The 25,250-nt window shown below is 41.6% G+C and overlaps 1 protein-coding gene across 2 annotated transcripts in view; it reads left to right on the top strand.

Annotated features, from left to right (window-relative positions):
- Positions 1-25,250, top strand: part of DYM (dymeclin) — a 260,543-nt gene that overhangs the window by 24,540 nt on the left and 210,753 nt on the right. The gene's annotated exons all lie outside the window — the stretch shown is intronic.

Genomic DNA, 25,250 nt, shown 5'->3' with positions numbered 1-25,250 from the left:
TTTAAATGATTGGGAATATGGCGGGGGGTCTTGACTTGGTCCTGTGCGACAGAGTCCCTCTGGTGACATAAACACGGAACAGTCCCTAACCGTTCTTTTGCCTCAAGATGCTTTCTGGTGCCACTTAAAGAATTTGGGCTGGTTGTTGTGCTTGCTGAGCACGTGTGCTCTAGGCTTGCTCTACAAAGGCATCCACTCTAGCAGAAAAAAGGTTGAGATTTCAGTTGTCATCTAACTGCTTAATGTAACTAAGGAACAGGTTCAGATATATAGCGTATGTGCTTGGTTGAGGAGCCAGTGGGGCGAAGCTACCATCTGTAGGATCATTACAGAACTCCTCTAAGTCAGACCCCCCCGTCCCCGCGCAGCATAATGTGATAGTGCTGAGGAGCCTTGGTTGGCATCAGATGGCTGGGCTGCCTGGCCAAGTATGTGGAGCTGTCCATCTTGGGAACAGAGCACAGCCAGGAGGGGGACTGCCTCTTGCCCCTAGTGCACTTCAAGTTCCATCAGGAAACCAGTGCTAAATCATTCGTAGATGACCTGATTCTGAGTCAGAGTTTTGTATGCAGCGGAGCAGCTCTCTTGCTGTGATTTGTTGAAAATCAGCCCTCAACACAAGGGGGAAAAATCCTCAAAAGAACAAGTTCTTTAAGGCCCCACAAGTGGTGTATAATGTGCTTAGTGAAGAAGTTAGCTAAGGCATGCCACATTTGCATAAAAAGAAGCAAGTGCTCTTTATTTCAATAGCTGGTTCAAGACATGGTATCTTCTGAACTGTTCATACTTGTTAAGACCAAAGGTCCGTTAATTAACTACCTTCATTATATCCCCCCCCCCAATGGGGATCCAAAATGGCTTATTTGGTTTTCCTCTCCTCCATTTTATCCTCACAACAACCCTGTTAGGTAGGTTGGGCTGAGAGTATGAGACTTACCCAAGGTTGCCCAGCAAACTTCCATGGCCAAGTGGGGATTGGAGCCTGGATCTAACCACCACACGCTGTTGTGCTTCTCCCCTTGGGAGATTATACCCAGCAGATTCTGGGTTCAATTCCTGTAATGAAGCAAGCAGAGAATAGGCAACTTAGGTTGTTTTGCTTACTTGAACTGGGGTCTGTTCTCCTGTTCCTTCCTCGTATTAATTCCTCTTTTTCTGTGAACAGTAAAAGAGCTAAAGAATGTGAAGGATTTTAAATGTGTATGTTAAACTGAAGTAACTCTTCATGGAAATGCAGCCATATTAACTCATATTTGTGATGGTTGACAATGGATTTGGAGGGTGGAGAATGTGATGAAGCAGAATTAAAGAAGTGCCCGCTCTTTTTAGAGTAGGACAAATTATCAGTCTATTGTTGTACAGTCAGCCTTGTAGCTAACGCGTCTAGGTATATATTTAACCAACATTATTATTATTGTTATTTCAGTATTATTAGTTCAGCAGTAGCTGTCAGTGCTGAAGTGTCCTATCAGGTCCTAGAGCAAGCTATTTCATAGAATCATAGAGTTGGAAGGGACCTCCAGGGTCATCTAGTCCAACCCCCTGCACAATGCAGGGAACTTAAAAATATCTGCCCCTACACTTGCAGTGATCCCTGCTCTATGTCCAGAAGATGGCAAAAAGCCTCCAGGATCCTAAGCCAAACTGGCCTGGAGAAAATTGCTACCTGACCTCAGAGTGGCGATCAACATTGCCCTGAGCATGTAAGAAGGGGCCACAAGAACTAAGCACTGATGTGACCCTTCCTGCTCTCCCTCTCATGAGCTGCCCGGGTTCACAGAATCAGCATTGCTGTCAGATGGCCATCTATCCTCTGCTTAAAAACCTCCACTGGAAGAGAGCTCACCACCTCCCAAGGAGACCCGTTCCACTGAGGGACTGCTCTACCTGTCATGAAGTTTTTTCTAATGTTTAGCCGAAAACTCTTTTGATATCATTTCAACCCATTGGTTCTGGTCTGACCTTCTGGGGCAACGGAAAACAACTCCACACCATCCTCTATATGCAGAGGAGTTAGCCGTGTTAGTCTGTAGTAGCAAAATCAAAAAGAGTCCAGTAGCACCTTTAAGACTAACCAACTTTATTGTAGCATAAGCTTGCGAGAATCACAGACAGTTCTCTTCTTCAGATGCACGGAGGGTATGAATAAACTGGCCAGATATATATATGTGGAGAGGGGAGGGCGGAGTAGATGCAAACAGTAGCTTCTGATATGGAGATCAGTTTGCTTCTGTTAAGGAAGTCAGTTACTTCTGATAATGAGATAACCATTCATAGTCTATGAATGGTTATCTCATTACCGGACTGCCGTTTTAACCGGCCGGCGGGGTGAAAATAGCCCGCGGCCGACTGCTCTCAGGCGGGGAGCAGGCAAAGAACGCTCAAGACCCTAGGGTGAGCTAGATCTCGGACGAGGGGGGGCTTTACACAACGAGTCTCCCCCCGATCCTTGAGGTCCCACCTTGCGACAGGTTGGCTATAATCTCTGCGGCAGTTTTGGGGCCAATTCGGCTGGCATAAGACCTACATACCCAAGCATCGATTGGGGGAAGAAGCTGAGAGGAGAACTTAAAATCGAAACAGCGATTACAACCCGAGAAAAGTGAAGAGAAGGTAAAGATCATTATCTTCTGAGACGGGACAGATTGATAAAAACAGAGAGGAAAAAAAGTAGATTTTTAAACTGCAACAGACTAGTGAAAAGGAGGGGAAGACTTGGCAGGAATCGAATTTAAAAAGAGACTAAGTTTAAAGAAGTTATTAAAGAAATGGGACTATTGTTTTGAATACCTGTGGCTTTGGAGCTGTGAGAAAAAGACACCATCGCGAGATCTGCTGTGGGAAGACGGGAGACAGGAAGTGCGTAATAACAATAGAGTGGCTGGAGAGAAGCGGCCCTTGCTGGAGGGCAGGAAGTAGGGAATCGCCATTTTTGAAAGGGGAAGGGTCGCGGCTTCAGCGGAAGAGGAAGTAGGCCATCTTGGATTACAAAATCATAGAGAAACCATAGAGAAAAGACGCCCGACATTTTGGACTCTTTAAAACTTAATTTCTATAAGAAGACCGGGACATTTAAAATAGAAAAACGTTAAATTTTACGCCACGGAGTTAAGGAAGAGAGCGGATTCGTGGGAGCGAGCTAAAGCAAGCCCCACGATGTCAAAAAAAGAGTGGCAATCGGCAATAGAAAACCTGGATAAAAACCTGGACAAAAAACTTTCAGATATGATTAAAGAACTTAAGGACACGAAATTGGAGCTGATAAAAGAGGTTAAAGAGGTTACACAGACAGTAAAATCGGAGCTGTCAGAAGTGAAAAAAGGTATGGAAGCAATACGAAATGAATTACAAGGAACGCAGCAGAGAGTTAAAACAGTAGAAGACGCGATGGAGAATTTAGCAGACACGCAACAAACAGAGATGAGATTGGTGAAGGGGAGAATGTCAGTTGCAGAAACTAAACACATGGAGAAGCAGCTACGTTTTCGTGGCTTGCCAGAAGTGGAAGGAAAGTCAGCGCAAGAACAGATGACTGAGGTGTTGGCTGAGTACCTGGGGAAGGAGGAGGAGGAAGTTGTGGCTATCCTAGATGTGGCATACCGTGTGAATTCGAGAATAGCAACCCAGAGGAAACTACCAAGAGATGTGATTGTGCAGTTTACAACACGAAATATGAAAGAGAGGATTGTGACAAAACAGTTTCAAGATCCATTGGAGATTGATGGCAAGACGATTATTATAATGAAGGAACTGCCCAGATCAGTGTTACTGGACCGGAAAAAATATAAAGTGCTAATTCAGATTTTGAAGGACATGAAAATCAGGTACAGATGGGAGTTACCGGAAGGAGTGTCCTTTGAGTTTGGAGGGGCCAAAAAACGCATCAGATCTGAGCGAGAGATGGAGCGATTTATTAAGGACAATGAAAAAGACTTACCAACAAGATCATGAGTATGGAGTGTAAAGTATTATCTTGGAATGTAAATGGACTAAACTCACCGAATAAGAGGAAAAATACTTTTCACTGGCTACTAAAACAAAAATGTGACATTGTTTGTTTGCAAGAGACCCATATCAGAAAGCAGGATGTAAAATATTTAAAATCTGGAAAATTGGGCAAAGAATATGTAGCGGCCTCCAACAAGAAAAAAAGAGGAGTGGTGTTGTACATAAAAGAGGAGCTACAGCCAAAATTTGTTATGAGAGATGTGGAAGCTAGATTTGTAGCAGTGGAATGTATTTGGAATTTAAAGAGAGTGTTGGTAGTCGGACTTATGCACCTAACGGTGCAAAAGAAAGCTTCTTTGAGGATTTAAGGAAGCATTTAGACGATCTTGCATACGACCAGATAATTCTTGCTGGAGACTTCAATGGAGTGACAGACTTGGAACTAGACAAAAAGACTACAACGGCACAAAAGAAAAGAGGACTACTACCAAAGCTTTTTTTTGAGTTGATTCAACAAGAGACTCTTGAAGATGTATGGAGGAGAGAATATCCTAAAAGCAGACAGTTTACCTTTTATTCTGCAAGGCATTCTACATTATCAAGAATTGATATGATCTGGGCCTCAAAAGACTTAGCATTATGGACTAAGGAGGTAGAAATAATGCCTATGGTAGGCTCAGATCACAACCCAATTATGTGGAAATTTGGAAAAAAGAGAAAAAGGAAAGCATGGAGAATAAATGAGGACTTGTTACAGGAAAGAGAGAATATGGAAATACTGAGAAGAGAGACAAAGTTTTTTATACAATACAACGTGAATAAAGAAGTACCAACCAAGAAAGTTTGGGATGCTTACAAGGCGGTTGTAAGGGGCATACTAATGGACTTAAATGGTAGAGCAAGAAAGAAGAAAGAGGAGAAAAGACAAGAGATTGAGGAGAAAATAAAAGCCAAAGAAATACAGCTAAAAAAGAGACCAGGGAAAAAGAAGGTATACCAGGAAATTAAAATACTTCAAGAACAGCTAACAGCAATGAGCAATAAAGAATTGGAGTGGAATCTCAAAAGACTGAATCAAAAAGCGTTTGAGGGTGCTAATAAACCTGGGAAGTACCTGGCATGGCAATTGAAGAAGAAAAGGGAAAAGAAGATAATAAATAAAATTTGCGAAGATAACAAAACGTATTTGGAGCAGGCTACCATTAGTAGAGCCTTTTATAAATTTTACGCTAAGCTGTATAATAAAAAAGAAGTAAACAAAGAATCAATAGCGTCATATTTGGAGAAAACCAAACTTCCAGAAATCTCGGAAGCTTGGAGAAATAAGTTGAATAGTGAAGTAACTGACGAGGAAATAAGTAAGGCAATACAATCTGCAAATCTAGGAAAGGCGCCAGGGCCAGATGGACTTACGGCTAAATTCTATAAGACAATGGCTAATGAACTGGCACCATTCCTAAAAGAGGTGATGAATGGGGTTTTAAGGGATCAAAGGATTCCAGAAACTTGGAGTGAAGCGAATATATCATTGATCCCAAAAGAGGGCCAAGACCTGACTAATGTGAAAAATTATAGACCTATATCGCTACTCAACAATGACTACAAAATTTTTGCGAAGATATTGGCGGAGAGATTGAAGGGGTGGCTCTCGGAAGTCATAGAGGAGGAACAAGCAGGCTTTTTGCCAGACAGACAAATAAGAGACAACTTAAGGACAGTGATCAATGCTATTGAATATTATGACAAGCGTTGTGACAAAGAGGTTGGTTTCTTCTTTGTTGACGCTGAAAAAGCGTTTGACAATTTAAACTGGGACTTTATGTTTGCCACTATGGAAAAGCTACAATTGGGAGAAAGATTCATCAGAGCAATTAAGGAAATTTATAGAGACCAGACTGCAGCAATTGTGGTGAATGATGAATTGACCAAGAAATTGACGATAAGTAAAGGAACAAGACAAGGTTGCCCGTTATCTCCATTGTTGTTCATTTTAGTATTGGAGATTCTGATGATACAAATACGTCAAGATGATGAAATTCGTGGAATAAAAATAAAGGACTATTCATACAAGGTCAGAGCATTTGCGGATGACATAATGTTAATTGTAGAGGACCCATTGGAGAACATGCCAAGAGTGATAGATAAGATCAAGGAGTTTGGAGACTTGGCAGGTTTCTTCATTAACAAAAAGAAGTCAAAGATATTATGCAAAAATATGACTAAGCAGAAACAACAATTGTTAATGGAAACAACGGATTGTGAAGTAACAAGTAAAGTGAAATATTTGGGAGTCGAATTAACTGCAAAGAACATAGATCTATTCAAAAACAATTATGAAAAACTATGGACTCAGATAGAGAGAGACTTGATTAAATGGAATAGATTGAATTTGTCATGGTTGGGCAGGATTGCAGCAGTTAAGATGAATGTGTTACCAAGAGTAATGTTTTTGCTACAGACAATACCAATCATCAGAGACTCCAAACAATTTGAAAAATGGCAGAGGAAAATATCAGATTTTGTTTGGGCAGGCAAGAAGCCTCGAGTGAAAGTGAAAGTTTTACAAGATGCAAAGGAAAGAGGCGGAATGCAACTGCCCAATCTGAGACTTTATCATGATGCAATCTGCCTAGTTTGGTTGAAAGAATGGATGACATTAAAGAACAAGAAACTATTAGCCCTAGAGGGATATAAAAAAATATTTGGATGGCACGCATATTTATGGCATGACAAAGTAAAGGTCAACTCGATGTTCCTGCATCACTTTGTTCGGAGAAGTTTATACATAATCTGGAAGAAGTACAGAATTTATCTACAAGAAGGAACCCCTTTGTGGGTGGTTCCATATGAGGTGATAGACCCGAGAGCTGTTGATAATGAACAACAATGTTTAACGTATAAAGAAATAACTAAAACTGAAGCATCCAAACTTAGAATAAAGACACAAGAGGAACTATCACCTAACTACGATTGGTTCCAGTATAGACAGATCAGAGACTTATATAATTCGGACTCTGTAAAGGGAGGTATACGAATAGAGAATTCGGAACTAGAGCAGACCCTTCTTAAAGAAGATAAGAAAAGAATATCCAAGGTATACCAAGTACTGTTGAAGTGGTATACCGAGGATGAGATAGTTAAAACACAAATGGTGAAATGGGCTATAAACTTTAATAAAGAAATAACAATGGAGGCATGGGAATACTTGTGGAAAACTACAATGAAGACAACGACATGTATTAATATCAAAGAGAACATTTATAAAATGATCTATCGTTGGTACATGACACCAAAGAAGATTGCGCTAGGGAATTCGAATACTTCTAATAAATGCTGGAAATGTAAGAAGCATGAGGGCTCCCTCTATCATATGTGGTGGTCGTGTGAGGTAGCCAGGCAGTACTGGGGGGAAATAATAAGAGAAATGAGTGAAATTTTACAATTTCAAATTAATAAGAACCCAGAACTCCTGCTACTGAACTTGGGAATGGAGGGAATTCCAGCCCAACACAGGACGTTGATATTTTATATGACAGCAGCAGCTAGACTTTTGTATGCGCAAAAATGGAAAGTACAAGAAGTGCCAACTATTGAAGATTGGACTTACAAATTGCTGTATATGGCTGAAATGGACAAGATGACAAGAAAATTGAGAGATCTGGACTCAGGGCAGTTCAACACAGACTGGGAGAAGCTGAAACAATACCTGGAGAAGAAATGGGAGGTGGGAGGAAAACTGTGGCAGTTTGAGAACTACTGAAGTATTGAAGTAGAGGGGGGAGACTTTACCGGGGGGAGAAGAGATAAATGTGAATTAATAAGCAGTCAGATTAATAGATTGACATATATATAGATATATATAGGTTAACAAACAGAACATAGAGAAAATAATTAATTATAAGGACTAAATATAAGGAGCGATTAACTAACAATATTTTCTTTTTTTTTTCTGACAAGTTTTGTACCAAACTGAATGTCTGAAGATATAGATGGGTCAAATTGATTGACTACGTGAGGAGAGATATATAGAACTATTATAAAAAGATAGAATGAGTAATATATATAGAGAATAAGTCAAATTGTTTGATATAAACGAATGTATGATCTATATGGTTTATGATATATAGAAATACCTGAAATTGAAAAATTGGGATAAATTGTTTATCTAAGATGGAAACAAAGGCTTACAGTTTGGGCATATAATGTTAAAAATAGTTAAGGATGTACTGCTTAGAATAATGGAGAATATATATTTGTTTTAGAGGAAGCTAATAAAAGTAAGGGAAAGGGGACAAAGGGTTGGAAAGCTGTTGGAAGTCAACAAAAAGGGGGGGGAAAGGGAGGGGGTTAGAGATGAAAAAATTGGGGAAAATTGAATGTAAATGTGGAAATAATGGATTCTAACCCAATAAAAATTTTTCAAAAAAAAAAAAAAGAGTCAGAGCTCGCAGACACGAAGGGTGGAAAAAGGAAGGAGTCCTTATAATCCAGACAGAGGGTGAGAAGGGTATTGTAAATTAAAGTGTCAGGAAGCTAGCTATATATAATACATGTTGTAATTGCTTGATAGAGCCTGGGTGCGAAGTGCAGAAAATTAGCATGTATAACGTGAGACAAAGCCTGATGTCCCAATTCAACCCTGGGGGATCCATAGTTTCAAATTTGCAAATAAACTCAACTTCAGCAGTCTCATATTCTAATTTTCATTCGATGTTTCTCTGCTTGAGAACTTCTACTCTTAGGTCAGTGATGGAATGTCCTGGCAGATTAAAATGTTCTCTCACTGGTTATACTGTTGCAAGATCTTAACTGGAGAGAAGTGGTATAACAATCAAATAAATAAATAAAAATAAATGTTGACTGTTGTAACTTTCGATATTAGATTTATGTCCATTCATTCTTTTGCGAAGGATTGACCTGTTTGTCCAATACAGAGAGTTGAAGGGCATTGCTGACACTTGATGGCATGTATAAGGTTGGCAGATGAACTAGCGAATGAGCCTGAGATGAAAACTGGCTAGAAAATGTAATATATTCTGCTGAACACTAGATGGTGCCATTGTATTACAACTGAGATACTGAGAGTTTCCTGTGTGTTGTGTCTTAACAGTTAGGCTCTCTTCAAATGTAAGAAATTTGAAGTATATTTGAGTGTATGCAAATCTCAAACTATATTTCTTTGGATCCAGTCGAAAATTGTAATATATCCCACAGCCCACAAAAGGAAAAAAAAATAACAAAAATGGACCATGTCAGGCTAGCCCCGCCCCCCCAATCTCCTGTGAATGTTCCTTCTTCCCCATCTCCCTTACACACCCAGGCCCTGCCTGCCCAAAGGAGGAAAACTTGAGTACTTTGCTCATACATACAGAGAAGGCTGGGATTTTACACTGCTTAATATTAGTCATACAGAAGTTATAATGCATGATATGCTTTATAGTCTTATCTTCACCGTAGCTCTGGGGAATCTGTCACTCTCATTCTCATTCGTCTTAGATGAGAAACTGCAGCTCAGGCATGGTCCTACTTGCAGCTTTATCACTGAGAAGGTCTTTGCCACACTATGTTTATGTTTTATTCGAATTATCCCACCCTCCCCGGAACTGGCTCAGGGCAGGTTACATCAAGCATAAAATGCAGTTTGAAATCAACATTAAAAACATACAGTCATAAAATGACAGAGCGCAGTCACCAAGGTGGCGGTCTTCACCAACAGCAGTCCCCTGCCTCTAATACATGGGGGGGGGAGAGGGACGGAGGGGGCAGGCTCAAGTTTGTTCATATAGAGGCCAAATCATGTTATCGCCCCCTCTCGAGAGGAGACTGGAAGGGAGGCTCGCCAGATAACATAGAAGTGGCCTCAACCATATGCCTGACGAAACATCTCCGTGTTGCAGACCTGCTGAAAAGATAGAAGGTCTTGGCAGGCCTGCATATCAACAGACAGAGAGTTCCACCAGGTCAGGGCCAAAACCTTGAATCCGATCTGGAATTCCACAGGGAGCCAGTGTAGCTGCTGCAAGATGGGAGTGATATGTGCCCTATATGAAGCTCCAGTTAAGACACGCGCAGCAGCATTTTGGATCCGCTGCATTTTCTGAGTCAGACCCAAGGGAAGCCTAGAGTAGAGCGAGTTACAGTAGTCCAGCCGGGAGGTGTCCGTTGCATGGATCACTGTTGTTAGGTCCTGGGTCGGAAGGTGGGGGGCCAGCTGCCTGGCCTGCTGAAGATGGAAAAAAGCTGACAGAGCAACTGCCATGACCTGGACCTCCATTGATAGGGAGGTATCTGACGTCACTCCAAGGCTCCTGACAACTGGCACAAGTGAAGGAAAAGACGTTACGAAGATTTGTGTACATTTGTGTTGTTGGCAATCACTCCAATGTACAGTCTTTGTGCATATGGGTTCTCCCCCCCCCATATTATTGTATGTCTGTGTATGTCCCCCCATATAATTGTATGCCTGCGTAAGAAAAAACTCATATGTTTAAAGAAGCCTTTTGATTTATGTTTTCTATAGTACAAACCACACATAGGAGCATCAGCATAAACTTTTGAATTCTTGCTTAATGAGTATCCCTACAGGTTGCAATGGTACTTTTTATCCATATTAAATCATTCTTGCTTTTATGAAACAGACAAGTGTCTTAACTAAATCTGCTACGTGCTTGCAAAACATGTTAGGCACTGCTGGGTGTGTTTTGTCATGAATTTTGTTTCAGGCACTGTTAGCTAAAACCTTTTTCTCATTCATTTCCTTTTGCCTTGGGAGAATCTGCAGCACTGCTGATAAGATTTCTTCAGAGCTAGGGAGTGATAAACTGTTTGCTGTTTTAACTCTCTGTCCCATCCAGTCCTGCAAACCCCCCCCCCCCCGCCCAAAATCAGGAGTTTGAAGTTTGATGTGCATCTACCAGAAGCCATATGACAGTTCTTTGGACCTTGTTTTGTTGCATGTTCTAATAGCAGTTTTGTCATCAACCTGTTACTAGAGGATTCGTTCATGTTGGGCATCATTTTATTTTAATTGGTTTACCTGCATCTTTGACCTAACAGTGGTAGTGTAGAGTGACACAACTTTCCCAGCCTGACAATGTCCAATCTGAGAAGATGGAAAAGGCCTTTTAAGGTCAGTACCTTTTCCCTTTTGTTGTTTTTCATACCACTTCCGAGGAATTTTTGTTCCGAGCTAGCGGGATCCCCTGACAGTGATATCACAGTTGTATCTTGTGGATGAATTAAGACTGCCACCTGGACGAGGAAGTCACATGACGTTTCTGCAAATACATGTTAAAGAGATTTCAACCTGCTGTTATTAAAGCAAATGTGAATGTCATCTGCAAACTTGGCTATTTCGCTGCTCATCTCTGATTCCAGTTCATTTATGAACACAGTTGTACCAGTCCTAATGCTGATCCAGAGAGACACGCGTTCAAGTTCCCACTCTGCCATGTAGCCTGCTGGCTGATCTTGGACTGGTTATTGTCTCACAGCCTAACCTCTTTCACAGGGTTAGGATAAATTGCGGGAGGAGAACAAGAGGAGACGGTGGAAACCACCTTGAGCTTCTGGAAGGAAGGGCAAGATAAAAATAGTGACCCACCAGATGATGCTGTCGTGGCAACATCTGGATTATATGTGTAAAAGTGAGACTAATGTGTGTGAACACGTATAGTTTTTAAAGAGCCTTCCCTAGGCTGATGGCAGCACACTGGTTCCGTTCATGCACAGTTATTGCTTTATTTGGCTATGGTTAGTTTTTGAAACCAGGATCGAGCCCACAGATACTCAAATCTCGGTTTGCCTTGACAAATGCTTTCATTTTGCTGTCACCTGGGAGGGAGACACTAGGGAATTAAGCCAGGATTAAGCCAAGGTAGCTGCGTTCATACGTCACGCCAAACCACACTTAATGCTAGCTGTAGTTAATAAACCGACTTCTGCTCTTGGTTTGATGGGACCCACTTAACCGTAGTTAGCGAAGTGACTTGCATTCAGTTTAGTTAAACCGTGGCTTTATTCGATGTTGACACTGAGCCAAAGTGTGCTTCTTTGATGCCCAGTGAAAGAGCGGTCTCTTCTCCCCACACCACAGTTAATCTTTTTGCCTGCCCTTGATCCACAGATGCTCCTGGGGCCGGTGCGCATACACAGACGTGCTCAGAATTCTTTAACAAGTGTTAGCTGCTTTCCTCCTGGAAAATCTCAGACTAAGGCAGAACTTGCTGAAAATCATGTGCTTCTCTTAATATTTACCATTCCACTTTGTTCTTTCCCCCCTGAGTTTTGCAAATGACGGCTTGAAGAACTGCATATGTGACATTCTAATGGAAAGACATAAAACCAGTGAACTTTTATGTTCCCTTAATACAGTCATTTTTTTTAAAAGGAGGTACAATAAATTACATGCAGCTTTTTTCGTTCTTCAGGGTCTTTTGCTATGAATAGTCCATTAAAGTCTGTGTGTCGCAGAAGTGGGAGCGTAGTGAATAGACTAATTCTTTTTGTGTGTGTGTGAATGATGGCAAGGGAAGAAGAGCTTTACTTAGGCCAGGGGTAAAAGCACTGGTGGAAGTTGTTTTATGCTCCCTTACCAGTTGCTTCGGAAGATATACTCCATATCTTATGCCTTAGGAAAAGTTGGGAGTGCCTCTGTATTTTAACTGCATTTTTTCTCCTGATGCATGCTTTGAAACATACAAAAAATGCTCTTTCTTCTTTTGCAAGTTCAATTACTAAATTAAAAAAGAATTTCAAAGGATTTTTTTAATATCCTTTCTTTCTTGAAGGAAATGTCTGTCTAGGGGTTAATATACTTCAGAAAATGTGATTGTCATCTGGGCAGCTGCTACAGGGACGTAAATGTTAACTAGCCCATGGCTCGGTATAGCTCATGGGTGGCCCTTATTTTGGCTCTCAAGCTGTGCACAGTTCACAGACAGTTCAAGTGTGGCTTCTGAACAAAAAGATGAATACGCATTTCCTTTACGAGGCTTTGAAGTAGATAGAAGAGCTCGCTTCATGCCTGTTTGTGCACACAAATAGCTGTCTTGCTCTGCACAAGGACATGGATTTTTCCCCCACCCATGTTGTTGGGAGGTAGACAAAGCATTGGCCCCTCTCCCTGGGGAAAACAGTACTAGAATGAGGTGGTTTCTGCTCTAAGGGGAACAAGGAAAAGCGGATCCTGTGGTGCTGGTGGGAAGGGTTTAAGAGAATAAAGAGGGCTAGGGATGCTGGGATGCATCTTGCACAGACCCAGGACTAGCCTCTTGGCTTCAGAGCATTGGGCACTTGGGAGGAAGGGTTGGAAGAGGAGAGTTCTGGTCACTTTGCTGCTTAGCTGGCATGGAGAGGACTCTCTGCCAGTCTCGGTAGAGAATTCAGCAGAGTTAACCGGTAGAACTTGGAGGATGCTTTTGCTCCGGGCATCTTCAGTTCAAAGTGGGCAACTGTGTTTTAAAATTGCAAGGCAAGGCAAATTTGAGTGTCAAGCTCTTAAATGTAGCTTGGCTTTAATTTAGCATCCCTTTGTTTAGTCATATATTGCTACCGGTGTTGTGAAACAATGGAAGTTCAGTCGCGGCAGTAAGATAATGAAGGCTGTAGGCCAACGAACGTGGATTGCACAAAGGTTTCTTAAGAGTGGCGCTGAAAGCCCATCAGTTAACAATAAAGATTGCCCTCTGGAGAAGTGTGCAATGTAGTTTCCCATCTTCTTAAAAAAAACAAAGTTAGTAATTCACACAGAATCTCTAGAAACAAAACTGTGTTTCTTTTCTCCACTACCCGCTTTGATGAACTGGAATGACGTCCAAGTAGAAGAGTGCTGGAACCCCTATACTTTCTAGTACGCCCAGCATTATCATTGTTGGATATTTTGCTAAATATGCATACATCAGGGGACCATCTTCACCTTATACACCTGACACATGAGGCATTAGGAGGCTGGCCGAAGTTCTTAAGTTACTGCAAGGCCCATGGAAGAGGAAGGAATGCTCAAGGTCATGCTGTCCACAGGATGTTTTGCCTCGGACACACTTCTAGGAAACGTAGAGCAGTGGTGGGTGTGCTGTAGAGCTGGCTGCTTCGCGCCTCTTAACTTTGCAACCCCCTGGCACAGCTGGTTCTGAAGAACGTCCTGTGATTGTCTAGTGACTGAGGCATATTTCCTCTGTCCTTTTTACCTATTGGGTCAAAATGGCCAAAGTAGCGGAAGGAGAAGGGGGGGGCTGCATGGAGGAAGGAGGCCTGTGTCCTTTCCAGGCGGTTCAAGTAAGAGGCTGCTCTTGCCTACTGCTACTCATGGTGGACAGTTGGGTGGGTGGCCATGTTGGTCTGCAGTAGAACAGCAGGATTTGAGTCCAATGGCACCTTAGAGACCCATGAGATTTTCAGAGTGTAAGGTATCGAGAGTGTAAGATGTCGAGAGTCAGAGCTCCCTTCTTCAGACACCAACCATGGTGGCGAGGATCCTCACCTGTCTGAAGGAGGGAGCTCTGACTCTCGACATCTTACACTCTGAAAATCTTGTGGGTCTCTAAGATGATTGCTGGTTCATACATGCATCATCCTGGCAGGATGTGGATAACTGCAGCATGTGAATGCAAAAATGGGCTGTCACAGATCTGATACTGCAGACAAACTCATATGCCTTCGAACACAGCACACACATTCTCACGTTGAGTTGCCAGTCACCCAGTGTAAAGAAACCAAATCATGACGTACATGAACGTGTGAACCAGCCCTGAAGCAAACTGTGCTGTCTTATAACACGTTGTTAGTTCTCTCATTCCTTGGTTAGGAGGCAGAACAGCTTGCAAGCTCAGAAACTGTTTTGCTGATAACCTTGGGCATGGCTTCCTAGTCCGAGTCAGCCGCTAGTTTTTGCAAGGGCTGTATTTTCAATGGAGCAAGGACTGAAGGGCCCTCAGTCTTGATCCCCTCTCTGACTCTCTCCTACACAACACTGGCAAAGGGGTTTCCTGAGCCTTCTGTCCCCAAGTGTGAGCAGCAAAAGAAGTTTTGGCTGAGCTCTTGGCTTGCAGGTGGGTGTGAACACCCGAGGTGCATGATAACCGGGAGGATTCTGTCAAGGGCCGTTTCCACATGTCTTACCTTCTGCCGGAACATCGCAGAAGACGGCGTCTTTGCATGTGAAATCGTGCCAGGAAGACGCTGTCATCTGGGATTTTTGCACGAAATTGTGTCTTCCTGGCACGATTTTGCACGAGAAGACGCTGTCTTCCGCTATGACAGCATCTTCCTGGTGCGATTTCGCGTGCAAAGACGCTGTCTTCCGCGATGTTCCGGCAGAAGATAAGACGTGTGGAAACAGCCAAGGTTGTTCACACTGCAAGAAGAGAGGGCTGAGGAAACTTTTGCCATTGCAGGAGATAGTGATTGTGGCCCAGTGAAATGCATCGAGAATCCTTGATCAGGAGCTCTGCCATGGGTTGGATGGAGAGACTTTGGGGGCTGGAATTTGGTTGAAACATCTATTGCACCTTACGGCATAGATTAGTACTCTTTCTTTCCCATTCCTGATCGATCATATCTGCTGTAATTCCTAATGGCCGTTCTTCAGCTTTCCGTATGCTAAATGAATGCGTATGACTTGGATAAATGCCATTTCTCTTCACTCTCTCTTGCCCTGGGTTAGTTTTTTTTTCCTTTTAAATAATTAGAAAACTCTTTGAAGTTCTAATGAAGTCACACTGTGGGCTAACGAAAGGATCCATACTAGGGGGAAAAAAGATCCTTAAGTTTCCATATTGATATACGTTTTTTTTTTAAAATGAGCAAATCCTCCTCCAGGATTGTGGTGCAAAGTAATTCTAATACATAAGTAGCATTTATGTCTTTGTGCCACTTCATGAATCTTGGTTGATGACACGACAAGGCATTTTCTAGGTCAATTCAAGGTATTGGTTATTACTTACAAAGCTCTTCACGGCCTTGGTCCGGCATACGTGGGACTGCCTCCCTCCACGGAAGCTTTGCTCATCCAAACAGGGTCTCTTGCAGGTGCCAGCCTGCACATGGGTGAAATCAACAGCACCCCATACACGGGCTTTCTCTGTGGTGGCCCCTACCCTGTGGAAAAGGCTGCCTGAGGAGGTCAGGAGAGCCCCCGCTCGGCCTGGCTTTCCACAAATGATGCAAAACCAAATTATTCAAAAAGGCTCTTTACTCAAACAGGAGGGCTGCATTGTAAGGAGAGGGTCTCAGGTGCTTCGCTAATGAATTAGGGACCATAGATTTCACCACTGTGTTGCCTTACATATTATCTGTTGCTTTAAATATGTACTCCTATTTCCTACCTGTGCTTCATGTTGTCTAATGTCAGTCCTATAATTGATTATGTTCTGTTTGAGCAATTCTTCAACTCTGTATTGGATCTTTGCTAATGCTATGTCTTTGTAAACTTGTATTCATTTACCCTACGACATTGTTTATGGAAATGTCCTTGATACTGATTGTACTAATCTCACACTATGTAATCCACCTTGAGTCTCAGTGAGAAAGGCAGACTATAAATGACATAAATAAATAAGTAGGTGAAATGGTTGTTGGGGGTTTTCCGGGCTGTATTGCCGTGGTCTTGGCATTGTAGTTCCTGACGTTTCGCCAGCAGCTGTGGCTGGCATCTTCAGAGGTGTAGCTTTTGGTGCTACACCTCTGAAGATGCCAGCCACAGCTGCTGGCGAAACGTCAGGAACTACAATGCCAAGACCACGGCAATACAGCCCGGAAAACCCCCAACAACCATCGTTCTCCGGCCGTGAAAGCCTTCGACAATACATCAAGTAGGTGAAATCATTCATCTCTTATCCCTGTCACAGGAAAAAAATATTCAGGTGACCACTGACAGTCATTTCCTTCCAAAATGTAGTGGTTGCTGTTTATGTGCGAGTTGACTCTGCATTTCCTGGGAAGTCCCATTGCTTCAGCAGTTCCCCTAGCGGGGTGTCAGTGCATAACATGAGTTGAGCATTGCCCCCTCCCCTTTGGAGGATTCAGAGATACTGATTTTAGCAAAAAACAAACATTTAAAACCATCCAAAATTCCAGAAATGCATGGATGGCCAGACAAGAAATGCATCTGGGTTTTTTACGCTGGTGAACCTAATAATACTTAGACAAATGAGCCCAGGGTTATGAAAATGTGAAGACAAAACTGACTTTTATACAAGTGGACCCTCACCTCCGTAGGTAGTGATGGTTATAAAAGCCTTCCTGGTTGCTCCATTATAGATGTTTCCAGAAGGTTGCACAAACTGGGGTCTGGTTCTAAGATGTCGTCTTTGAATTACCCTTAACCAGGGTTTGAAGTCATTAGCAAGCCCTAGGTAAAAGACCTACTAAGTAGGGGGACCTACTTAATATTAGGATTGGTGCAGAAATAACAGTAAGCCATAGCCAAGCTTGCTTGCTCACACACACGCACGCACGCACGCACGCACGAAGCTGCCTCATACTGAATCAGTCCAGCAGGTTTTGTCCTATCTACTCCAGTTGGCAGCTGCTTTCCAGGGTCTCTGGTGGGATGTCTTTCGTATCACCTACTACCTGATCTTTGAACTGGAGATGCTATGGATTGAACCCGGAACCTTCTGCATGCCAAAGAGAAGCTCTTCCACTTACACACAGTCCGTCCCCAGATGGAGGGAAAGTGTGTGGCAAGCCTGTGCCCTGACCTAGATGGCAACACTATGTCTGCCCCGGACCCCCTCAGTACAATAAGTTTTTTTTTTTTTTTTAAATATTTTTATTAGTATTAAGCAAATTAACATTAACAATAGTATTATAGCCATAACAACAAGAAAAAATGTTCCACATTACATCTGAAGATAGATTTAACAAATAGATAAATGGAATATTAAAAGAAAATATTCTTTTTTTTTTTTTTTTTTGCAGTTTAGTTTCAGTTTATTCAAATTTAACAGCCCATAGGCCATACACTATAAGTGAAATACTACATGCAACATGTCACAAAGTTGGGTGAATTCTCCTCTTCCTCCTCAGGTTTTCTCTTTCCTTGCAGCCAGCCAGCCAGATAAAAGCATGCTCTTTCCATCTTGCTGAGTAACATGCCAGTCATTGGCACTGAATTTTTTTCACTCTGGATGGAGGATCCCTTTACCCATGTTTGCTATAAAGTAATTAAAAAAAAACAATTTTGAATTACAGATCTAAATGAAGCAGTTCTTCTAAAACAGAAGTCACTTAAAATATTCAGCCATTTCCTAACAGTGAAGAACTTCACCTGATATCATTTACTCTTTTTGTTAAAGTCCCATACAATGAAATGATGGTCACTTTTATTAACACAAACCAAATATCACAAAATTGTGAGTAAGCTTTTGAGTCCTCTAGAAATCTTCACTAGGCTGTATGTTCAGTGCAAAATACAACGAAAAAAAAGAGGTGGATATTCTAGCACCTCCTTTTGTTAGGTTTTTTTTTCTTTTTTTTATTTTTTTCCTTTTCTTTTTCTTTCTTTCCCCCCCCCCCATACCCTTATCCCTCCCGCCCTCCCTTTAGCTACTCATCCTTTCTAGCCAGGGGCACAAGCTTAGGAGCTTCCACCGAACGTCCCGTTGTTGACCCTCCATGACCCATTTTAAATATAAATGCCATTTTTCCTTAATCTTTCCTATTCTTAATTCCCATGACTCATCCTGATTAATTATGGCTATAATGTCTGATTGAATGTATTCAAATAAATAATCCTGCCAGTTTAGTTCCGTCCACTTAGTTTTGTCTTTCCAACCAAATGCTATTACTGCTTTACCGGCTAGCACCATTGCTTTAAATAAGTCCTGTCCTTCTTTTCTGATATCTTTATGACCTAAAGTACTACCTAACATCAATTCTGGGTCTATCTTTGGTCTTATTGCGAAGAACTTATAAAGTTGCTCTGTTACCTTCTCCCAAAAAGCTTTAACTTCTGCACACTCCCACCACATATGGGAGTACCATCCTTTCCCATTTCTGCAGTGCCAACAGTTTGAACTTAGTCTTGAGAACATATTAGCTAATATAGCCGGGGTTCTATACCACTTCGTGTAGAATTTCAATTCCAGCTCTCTGAATTTATGCACTTTTATCTCCTGTATACCTTTTATAATTCTGTCAACCCTTCTATCCGCTAGACTAATTTCTACGCTCCACTTCCCCTGAAGGAGGGTTCTTGTCCGATCTTTATCAGACATCATCCTTCTATATATCTTGCCTGCTAATCCTCTTTTTGTGTTTATCATCACCTTTAATAACTCCTCCATTGGTTCCCCCGCCGTCAGAGTCCTATTTTCGATTATCTTTTTAAGTCTATTATGTAAACCTATTAGCTTCAACCAATATTGCCTTCCTATTTCATCATGTAATGTTTGTAATGGTTTAAGTGACTGCCCACATAGTATATCTTGCAATCTAGTGTACCCTTTCTGTTTAAGTAATCTCCACCACTTCTCATCTTCCTCCTCCTCATCCAATGCTTCTAATAATACTTGTTTAGATACTCCCTTTAACCATTTCGGTTGCCATTTCCTCCAAATCATTAATGCTGTTTTTCTCGGTCCCGGTTCTAACATACTGTATTTAAACTTTCCTCCTGTAAATACTCCAAATCTTCCAACCCCTTTATTTGCCTCATTCTCGATTCTAACCCATTTTTGTTCACTTCTCTCCCCTATTTCCATTAATGTTTTTATTTGAAATGCTTCATAATAATTCCCCAGTTCTGGGACACCCCATCCCATGTCAGATCTATGAGCATATATGAAATATCTAGAAACCCTACTTTTTTTACTGCCAAAGACCCATTCTTTTATTCTCGCATTCCAACTGTTAATTTTTTGTCTATTGATTTCTAAAGGTATCGTTTGAAACAAATATAATAACTTTGGGGTCCAGAACATTTTCACTATATTAATCCTAGCTGTTATGCTTAATGTCTTCTTGCCCCACCTCCTCATTTCTTTCAATATTGTGTTCCACGTCCGATTATAATTCCTCTCTACCATCTTATTAACATTTTTAACTATATCTATCCCTAAATATCTGAATTTCTTGACCCCTAAACCTATTCCTGTCCATTTATGTATCGCTTTCCTTTCTTCCATCCTCACATTAATATACATTATCTCTGATTTTGCCATATTAACTTTTAATCCTGAGTTTAACTCAAAGTCTTCTAATATAATTTTTGTCTCTTTGACTCCTTCTTTCGGATTAGATATAACTATGATCAGGTCATCTGCAAATAAGTTTAATTTAATTTCTTCCTTGCCTATTTGACATCCCTCTATCCTCCCAGAGTTCCTAATGCGTTGAGCTAGTTGTTCTATAGCCATTATGAAGAGGAACGGGGAAAGCGGACATCCTTGCCTAACTCCTCTCTGAATTGAGAATTGTGAGGTATGTTCCCCATTGAGTCTAACTACCCCCTCAGTACAATAAGTTAAACCTGAAAGCTTGCATTAGAGTTGCATGACTTGGAAGCTGGGAAAACGGCAAGTACAGTTTGGCAAGGGTGCATTTCCACTCCGCATTTTGAAGCCATGCAGCCCTTTTGCTGATAAAAAAAACAAAAAGACTGAGCAATGTTTCTGTAATCAGTTTGATTTAGTGCAAATATATGTTCTGTCAGCAGGCTGCATGTGGCCCCTGGCAGCCAGTTGCCGTGTTTTCTAAAGAGTTGAGTTCCCAGCCCGTTTTTTTTTTAACGTTGCTCAAGTGGGTGTTCAGTATGGTTTCTCATGAGTCAGTTTGTCTTTGAAAACAAAGGAGGTAATTATCCTCCAATTAAGCCTTCAAAATCAAGCACTCAGACTGATTGTCTTCAAAATTGGATTATTGAATGAGAAGCTTGCAGGGGGATCCACCGCACAGTCTTGATCCTGCACAAGCCCCTCCCGCCAGCTGAAGGCTACACTTTTTAAAATAAGTAAATAACTCTTTGTATGCTGAAAGTATCATACCCAGCAAACCTAAAACGCTCGTATCGGGAAGCAATCAGCTGGAGCTCTTTAAAATGTTTACCTGTGTAGCATTCTCTTTCTTTTAAAAAGTTTGTAATTATTGCTGCCTGTTTCTTGGTTTGAAAAAAGTCATGAAGCTTTTGTATTTCTTGTATGTTGGAAGGAAGAGTGGGGTAAAGTGGGCCTTGGGTCACTTTGGCCTCACCCTCATTCTACCGCTCTCTGGACTCCTTGATCTCATCAGATGTTAGAAGCTAAGTAGGGTAAGCCCTGATTGGTACTTGAATGGGAGACCACCAAGGAAGGCCAAGGTCACCATGCAGAGGCGGGCAATGGCAACCATCTCTGAACGTCTCTTCTCTTGAAAACCCCAGAACAGGTGCAATAAGTTGGCTGCAACTTGATGGTACTTTACACACACAAGTAACCTTCCTAGCTTAGTATTTGTATTCTACGGCATCCTGTTCTCTCTCTCTCTCTCTCTCTCTCTCTCTCTCTGATCAATTTTAGTATACAACGTAGATTGACTTCTGTCAGATGGGTCTTCATGACCGGACACTGCTACAGCTATCAGCAGTGACGGCCAACAAGTCATCACTACCGTCAACAAGAGAACGTAGAGGCTACTCCCAAAGACATTGTGAGAATTAGTAAGGTTATAGTGGACGGTGTTGGAAGTGTCAAAGCATGGATGCAACATTTTACCATATGTGATGGACCTGTAAGAAAGCGCAAAAATATTGGATAAATATCCAGGAAGAGATGCAGAAGATTCTCAAACTCAGATTTGAGCTAAATCCAAAAAATATGCTCTTAAACATCCTACCAATTAATGTTAGAAAAGAACAGGGAGATCTTTTTGTTACATGGTAACGCTGCAAAATGGAAAACAGATATATGTCCTAATCTGTCACAGTGGATAGATAGATTTATGAATATGCATCAATAGCCAAATTAACTACTTATGTACATAATAGATCAGTAGCCGAATTTTGGGGGAAAATGGAAGGATTTCTTTGACTACTTAGGCAGAAATTAATATTAATTAAGGTAACTTAGTATGATAAGAAGATAAAACACAGGGAAATGACTAATAAAAAAGTTGATATTATAGTTTGAATAAGTAACCAAGTAGGGGGAAGGAGAGCCATGACACAATAATGTTTAGTTATGACAAACTTTGAATGTACTTTTCTGTTCGTTCAATGTAATTTTACATGCAGTGCTTGCATAAGTCTCAAACGAATTCCAAATGTACCGTTTATATAAGTTTGTATAAGTCTAAATTCACTTCCAAATGTAGTGTTTGTATAATCATTTTTATGCACTTTCTATTTCCATGTCTTTTCTTTTAAAATAAAATTTCTATTAAAAAGAGGGGGGGGGAGAGAGAGAGAGAGAGAGAGAACACAGATGCACCCCTCTTATCCTGCAGCAATACCAGAATCTGCACCAGGTGTGCCGGGCTTGTGACTTGCCAAGCCGAAAGCAACCCCTCCAGCTATGTAAAAATTGAGAGATAGACTGAGCCCCTATGGGCCTGCCTTCAGTTTGGAGGGGCTGAGGAGGTTTCAGGTTGGGGGGGGGGTGTAATTCCTTAACGGCACATAAAAGTTACAAGTATCGGTCCAGATCCATGGCCGTGCCCTGGGTGTTGGGCTTTCTACATTAACGTAAAACAGCAAAACCCTAAATAGAAAAGATCTCTAGCATTTACATTTTATTTTATTAAAACAAGTTGATTTAATGAATTGAATAACCTTTAATTTCAGTTAAAACATCTCAAGCGCTTCTCAGTAATCCCTTCGCGGTCCATGACTGGAACCTTCGAAGGTGGAAGCATTTACTTCTCACAGAACTGCAGGTGGAATACTGCTTGAAACAGCCTTTTTTATAATCAAATAAAGGTCTACAGTGTGTGGTTGGGGGAGGGCGTCATTTGAGAGATTAGGAGAGGGCTTAGATTATTATCGCTGAAGGGGACAGACCTCCTGCAGCAACAGCTCAGTGTAAATCCTCTGATAGCATTAAGTATGTTAGTTGCAGGACATAATACCACCTTGATGTTAGTTGTTGTTCTTTATTTCCTGTTAGGCACACACTGATGCCCTGTATAAATGTGTGAACCATCAAAGTGTGACTTCCTTTTTCTTAACCGTTGAGACAGCTGCTTCTGTATGAACTTTTTCTTTACACTCTTAGGATAGTTTCCAGTGGGTAGCCCTGTTGGTCTGTAGTAGAAGAGAGCAATTTGGGTCCAGTAGCAGTTGGTCTTTAAGGTGCTACTGGACCTGAATCTTACTCTTTGGATAGTTCATCTGTCCCCATTTATTTTTGATTAAGGAAGCCTTTCCCTGTGCTGAATCACCAAACTCTTCTCTAACTCCCTTTGGTGTTAAAGTAGTTTGGAAGGAGGAGTGGGGTTCCTGCTGTATTTCAGTTTTTATGTGTAGTTCTGACACACCTGTGCATGTATTTATATTTAAAATAGTTATACTCTGCTTTTCTCTCTTATGAAGACCCAAACCAGCTCACAACCTCATTCTCCCCTCCTCCGTTTATCCTCACAACAACCACCCTGTGAAGTAGAGACTGAGTGACTAGCCCAAGGTCACCCAGTAAGCTTCCATGGCCCAGTGGAGATTCAAATCTGGATCTCCCAGATCCCATCCCACCACTCTGACTCTACAATTACTCTAGCATAGCTGAGCAAGATTTGCATCCAGTAACACCTTAAAGACCAACTAGATTTCCAGGGTATGAATTTTCGAGAGTCAGAGCTTCCTTCATCAGATTTTACCATAGCTGATTAGCTTGAGGATGCCTGGTAGTGAGATTAACAGTGCAATCTTGTAGAGTTACTCCAGTGTAAGCCCATTGATGACCGTAGTAATTGTGGTGTTTAGAAGAGCATCTGTCAGCCAGTTAACAGGAATGCTAAAGAGCGGGCATTTGCAGGAGAGGATCCACAGGTGGGACAGAGGGGGAGTTTCAACCCCTTTTTTGTCTTCTGATTCTCCCCTACAAATGCCCCCTCCCAACTATATTTCCACAATCGCTGGGCTTCTTGTGGCCTTGGACCCAACGAAGAAAACATTAATGCCAAAATGACTACAGGAACACTTATGAGGGAGAATTTCTGATTGGCAGGGAATGCATAATGGCCTCATGTTCCTACTTGAGTGTAATATGTAGTTCTCCTCTGAGGATGACTGATATTGAATAATAGCAGGAAACAAACAAACAAAAAAGAAACCAAGTGGTGCGGTGGAAAAAGTGGTGCAGTTCAAATATATTTCCCCAGCGTATTGGGAAAGTATGTTGGAATTAAATGACTTTTTCCACCGCACCACCGTTTTGTGTTTGTTTATCTCTTGCTTTGTACTTGGTGTAGCCCTCTTCTCTGGCACGGTATTGAATAACGTACATTGTACTGCCATACCACTATGTATTTCTCGTTGTTGGTTCTTTGCTTTCTACTGTATCTTAATTTAGGTTTTCCTTGGAGTGCAGCAACTGGAGAGGCCAGTTAGTTGGTTCTCACTCCTATAATCCTTAATTTGCCTTGAAGAGAGTGGGTGAGCAAGGCCTCCCTGAAATGAGTTGGCTTTACAGTGTAATTCCCTGGAGAGGTTTGAGCTTAAGTATGTGCCTCTAGTACTTTTACAAGTGAGGGATCCCATTGAGAGCATGTGGGATGATGTATAATTATCCTACGAGTAGGCAGACTGGGAATATGTATGAAAACATCATGGTTTGAGTAGACACTTGAGCTTTGGGATGCCTCTTCAATTGAGATCTTTTGTAGTGGCTTTGATTGCACAGTGTGGGTGGCAGCGGCAAATTCGCTGCCCTTGTCTTGGGAAGCAAGTGATCGCCAGAACGTCTCAGCTGTCTGTTTCCTCACCCACGCTTGCTGTAAGCACTATATAATACTGAATTGGCTATTAACGGTAAGTAATGCTGTTAATGGCAAATATGACCGGAAAGCTCTTGAAGCCGTCGGTACATTTCATCTCAAAACAACTCGACACTTTCCTGAAACAGATGTGGAGAAAAATGTGTGCGTACTGTGAGTGGAAAAAGGTTTGGCTTCTGTTTTGAGTACGCACATCTGGAAGTCGTGGTACCCTGTGTCATCAAAAGCATGTATCCACAGCCAGATACATGTACACAGTTTTCATGCAGGAAAGTGTCCATACTTGACTAGAGGGAGAATAGTAGACCACGTTCTGGGGCAGGATAACAAATGTTACCCGCTCGTGTAAATGAAATGTGCTGTCATGTGAAACAGCTCTAAAGAATGAATCAACCCTC

Source organism: Eublepharis macularius, chromosome 8 (assembly GCF_028583425.1).
Source record: "Eublepharis macularius isolate TG4126 chromosome 8, MPM_Emac_v1.0, whole genome shotgun sequence".
Classification (NCBI taxonomy): Eukaryota; Metazoa; Chordata; class Lepidosauria; order Squamata; family Eublepharidae; genus Eublepharis; species Eublepharis macularius.
The sequence above is the reverse complement of the archived record's forward strand: the minus strand, read 5'-3'. Positions and strand labels throughout refer to the sequence as shown.